Source organism: Oncorhynchus keta, chromosome 34 (assembly GCF_023373465.1).
Source record: "Oncorhynchus keta strain PuntledgeMale-10-30-2019 chromosome 34, Oket_V2, whole genome shotgun sequence".
Classification (NCBI taxonomy): Eukaryota; Metazoa; Chordata; class Actinopteri; order Salmoniformes; family Salmonidae; genus Oncorhynchus; species Oncorhynchus keta.
In genome coordinates, this window is record NC_068454.1 from 5,855,357 (window position 1) to 5,860,497 (window position 5,141).

A 5,141-nucleotide genomic window follows, 5' to 3' on the forward strand; every position below is an offset into this window, starting at 1 on the left:
GAGGGTTGGTGTCAGTCAGGTTAAATGAGTTTGAGGGTTGTTGTCAGGTTAAATGAGTTTGAGGGTTGGTGTCAGGTTAAATGAGTTTGAGGGTTGGTGTCAGGTTAAATGAGTTTGAGGGTTGGTGTCAGGTTAAATGAGTTTGAGGGTTGGTGTCAGGTTAAATGAGTTTGAGGGTTGGTGTCAGGTTAATTGAGTTTGAGGGTTGGTGTCAGGTTAAATTAGTTTGAGGGTTGGTGTCAGGTTAAATTAGTTTGAGGGTTGGTGTCAGGTTAAATGAGTTTGAGGGTTGGTGTCAGGTTAAATGAGTTTGAGGGTTGGTGTCAGGTTAAATGAGTTTGAGGGTTGGTGTCAGGTTAAATGAGTTTGAGGGTTGGTGTCAAGTTAAAGAAGTTTGAGGGTTGGTGTCAGGTTAAATGAGTTTGAGGGTTGGTGTCAGTCAGGTTAAATGAGTTTGAGGGTTGGTGTCAGTCAGGTTAAATGAGTTTGAGGGTTGGTGTCAGGTTAAATGAGTTTGAGGGTTGGTGTCAGTCAGGTTAAATGAGTTTGAGGGTTGGTGTCAGGTTAAATGAGTTTGAGGGTTGGTGTCAGGTTAAATGAGTTTGAGGGTTGGTGTCAGGTTAAATGAGTTTGAGGGTTGGTGTCAGGTTAATTGAGTTTGAGGGTTGGTGTCAGGTTAAATGAGTTTGAGGGTTGGTGTCAGTCAGGTTAAATGAGTTTGAGGGTTGGTGTCAGGTTAAATGAGTTTGAGGGTTGGTGTCAGTCAGGTTAAATGAGTTTGAGGGTTGGTGTCAGGTTAATTGAGTTTGAGGGTTGGTGTCAGGTTAAATGAGTTTGAGGGTTGGTGTCAGTCAGGTTAAATGAGTTTGAGGGTTGGTGTCAGGTTAATTGAGTTTGAGGGTTGGTGTCAGGTTAAATGAGTTTGAGGGTTGGTGTCAGTCAGGTTAAATGAGTTTGAGGGTTGGTGTCAGTCAGGTTAAATGAGTTTGAGGGTTGGTGTCAGTCAGGTTAAATGAGTTTGAGGGTTGGTGTCAGGTTAAATGAGTTTGAGGGTTGGTGTCAGGTTAAATGAGTTTGAGGGTTGGTGTCAGTCAGGTTAAATGAGTTTGAGGGTTGGTGTCAGGTTAAATGAGTTTGAGGGTTGGTGTCAGTCAGGTTAAATGAATTTGAGGGTTGTTGTCAGGTTAAATGAGTTTGAGGGTTGGTGTCAGGTTAAATGAGTTTGAGGGTTGGTGTCAGTCAGGTTAAATGAGTTTGAGGGTTGTTGTCAGGTTAAATGAGTTTGAGGGTTGTTGTCAGGTTAAATTAGTTTGAGGGTTGGTGTCAGTCAGGTTAAATGAGTTTGAGGTGTGGTGTCAGGTTAAATGAGTTTGAGGGTTGGTGTCAGGTTAAATGAGTTTGAGGTTTGGTGTCAGTCAGGTTAAATGAGTTTGAGGGTTGTTGTCAGGTTAAATTAGTTTGAGGGTTGGTGTCAGTCAGGTTAAATGAGTTTGAGGTTTGGTGTCAGGTTAAATTAGTTTGAGGGTTGGTGTCAGGTTAAATGAGTTTGAGGGTTGGTGTCAGTCAGGTTAAATGAGTTTGAGGTTTGGTGTCAGGTTAAATGAGTTTGAGGGTTGGTGTCAGGTTAAATGAGTTTGAGGGTTGGTGTCAGGTTAAATGAGTTTGAGGGTTGGTGTCAGGTTAAATGAGTTTGAGGGTTGGTGTCAGGTTAAATGAGTTTGAGGGTTGTTGTCAGGTTAAATGAGTTTGAGGGTTGGTGTCAGGTTAAATGAGTTTGAGGGTTGGTGTCAAGTTCAAGAAGATTGAGGGTTGGTGTCAAGTTAAAGAAGATTGAGGGTTGGTGTCAGTCAGGTTAAATGATTTTGAGGGTTGGTGTCAAGTTAAAGAAGATTGAGGGTTGGTGTCAAGTTAAAGAAGATTGAGGGTTGGTGTCAAGTTAAAGAAGTTTGAGGGTTGGTGTCAAGTTAAATTAGTTTGAGGGTTGGTGTCAGTCAGGTTAAATGATTTTGAGGGTTGGTGTCAGGTTAAATGATTTTGAGGGTTGGTGTCAGGTTAAATGATTTTGAGGGTTGGTGTCAGGTTAAATGATTTTGAGGGTTGGTGTCAGGTTAATTGAGTTTGAGGGTTGGTGTCAGGTTAAATGAGTTTGAGGGTTGGTGTCAGTCAGGTTAAATGAGTTTGAGGGTTGGTGTCAGTCAGGTTAAATGAGTTTGAGGGTTGGTGTCAGTCAGGTTAAATGAGTTTGAGGGTTGGTGTCAGGTTAAATGAGTTTGAGGGTTGGTGTCAGGTTAAATGAGTTTGAGGGTTGGTGTCAGTCAGGTTAAATGAGTTTGAGGGTTGGTGTCAGGTTAAATGAGTTTGAGGGTTGGTGTCAGTCAGGTTAAATGAATTTGAGGGTTGTTGTCAGGTTAAATGAGTTTGAGGGTTGGTGTCAGGTTAAATGAGTTTGAGGGTTGGTGTCAGTCAGGTTAAATGAGTTTGAGGGTTGTTGTCAGGTTAAATGAGTTTGAGGGTTGTTGTCAGGTTAAATTAGTTTGAGGGTTGGTGTCAGGTTAAATGAGTTTGAGGGTTGGTGTCAGGTTAAATGAGTTTGAGGTTGGTGTCAGTCAGGTTAAATGAGTTTGAGGTTGGTGTCAGGTTAAATGAGTTTGAGGGTTGGTGTCAGTCAGGTTAAATGAATTTGAGGGTTGTTGTCAGGTTAATGAGTTTGAGGGTTGGTGTCAGGTTAAATGAGTTTGAGGGTTGGTGTCAGTCAGGTTAAATGAGTTTGAGGGTTGTTGTCAGGTTAAATGAGTTTGAGGGTTGTTGTCAGGTTAAATTAGTTTGAGGGCTGGTGTCAGTCAGGTTAAATGAGTTTGAGGTGTGGTGTCAGGTTAAATGAGCTCAGGGTTGGTGTCAGGTTAAATGAGTTTGAGGTTTGTGTCAGTCAGGTTAAATTTGAGGGTTGTCAGGTTAAATTATTTGAGGGTTGGTGTCAGTCAGGTTAAATGAGTTTGAGGTTGGTGTCAGGTTAAATGAGTTTGAGGGTTGGTGTCAGGTTAAATGAGTTTGAGGGTTGGTGTCAGTCAGGTTAAATGAGTTTGAGGTTTGCGTCAGGTTAAAATGAGGTTGTCAGGTTAAATGAGTTTGAGGGTTGCGTTAAATGAGTCAGGTTAAATGAGTTTGAGGGTTGGTGTCAGTGTCAGCTGGAGGGTTAAAATGAGTTTGAGGGTTGGTGTCAGGTTAAATGAGTTTGAGGGTTGGTGTCAGGTTAAATGAGTTTGAGGGTTGAGTGTCAGGTTAAATGAGTTTGAGGGTTGGTGTCAGGTTAAACGAGCTTTGAGGGTTGGTGTCAGGTTAAATGAGTTTGAGGGTTGGTGTCCAGGTTAAATGAGTTTGAGGGTTATGTCAATCAAATTAAAGAAGTTGAGGGTTGCGTCAGGTTAAATGAGTCGAGGGTTGGTGTCAAATTAAATGAGTTTGAGGGTTGGTGTCAGGGTTAAATGAGTTTGAGGGTTGGTGTCAGGTTAAATTGTTTGAGGGTTTGAATGAGTTTGAGGGTTGGTGTCAGGTTAAATGAGTTTGAGGGTTGTCAGGTTAAATGAGTTTGAGGGTTGGTGTCAGTCAGGTTAAATGAGTTTGAGGGGTTGGTGTCAGTCAGGTTAAATGAGTTTGAGGGGTTGGTGTCAGTTAAATGGGAGTTTGAGGGTTGGGTGCAGGTTAAATGAGTTTGAGGGTTGGTGTCAGTCAGGTTAAATTAGTTTGAGGGTTGGTGTCAGGTTAAATGAGTTTGAGGGTTGGTGTCAGGTTAAATGAGTTTGAGGGTTGGTGTCAGGTTAAATGAGTTTGAGGGTTGGTGTCAGGTTAAATGAGTTTGAGGTTGGTGTCAGGTTAAATGAGTTTGAGGGGTTGGTGTCAGGTTAAATGAGTTTGAGGGTTGGTGTCAAGTTAAAGAAGTTTGAGGGTTGGTGTCAGGTTAAATGAGTTTGAGGGTTGGTGTCAGTCAGGTTAAATGAGTTTGAGGGTTGGTGTCAGTCAGGTTAAATGAGTTTGAGGGTTGGTGTCAGGTTAAATGAGTTTGAGGGTTGGTGTCAGGGTTAAATGAGTTTGAGGGTTGGTGTCAGGTTAAATGAGTTTGAGGGTTGGTGTCAGGTTAAATGAGTTTGAGGGTTGGTGTCAGGTTAAATGAGTTTGAGGGTTGGTGTCAGGTTAATTGAGTTTGAGGGTTGGTGTCAGGTTAAATGAGTTTGAGGGGTGGTGTCAGTCAGGTTAAATTAGTTTGAGGGTTGGTGTCAGGTTAAATGAGTTTGAGGGTTGGTGTCAGTCAGGTTAAATGAGTTTGAGGGTTGGTGTCAGGTTAATTGAGTTTGAGGGTTGGTGTCAGGTTAAATGAGTTTGAGGGTTGGTGTCAGTCAGGTTAAATGAGTTTGAGGGTTGGTGTCAGGTTAATTGAGTTTGAGGGTTGGTGTCAGGTTAAATGAGTTTGAGGGTTGGTGTCAGTCAGGTTAAATGAGTTTGAGGGTTGGTGTCAGTCAGGTTAAATGAGTTTGAGGGTTGGTGTCAGTCAGGTTAAATTAGTTTGAGGGTTGGTGTCAGGTTAAATGAGTTTGAGGGTTGGTGTCAGGTTAAATGAGTTTGAGGGTTGGTGTCAGTCAGGTTAAATGAGTTTGAGGGTTGGTGTCAGGTTAAATGAGTTTGAGGGTTGGTGTCAGTCAGGTTAAATGAATTTGAGGGTTGTTGTCAGGTTAAATGAGTTTGAGGGTTGGTGTCAGGTTAAATGAGTTTGAGGGTTGGTGTCAGTCAGGTTAAATGAGTTTGAGGGTTGTTGTCAGGTTAAATGAGTTTGAGGGTTGTTGTCAGGTTAAATTAGTTTGAGGGTTGGTGTCAGTCAGGTTAAATGAGTTTGAGGTGTGGTGTCAGGTTAAATGAGTTTGAGGGTTGGTGTCAGGTTAAATGAGTTTGAGGTTTGGTGTCAGTCAGGTTAAATGAGTTTGAGGGTTGTTGTCAGGTTAAATTAGTTTGAGGGTTGGTGTCAGTCAGGTTAAATGAGTTTGAGGTTTGGTGTCAGGTTAAATTAGTTTGAGGGTTGGTGTCAGGTTAAATGAGTTTGAGGTTTGGTGTCAGGTTAAATGAGTTTGAGTTAAATGAGTTTGAGGGTTGGT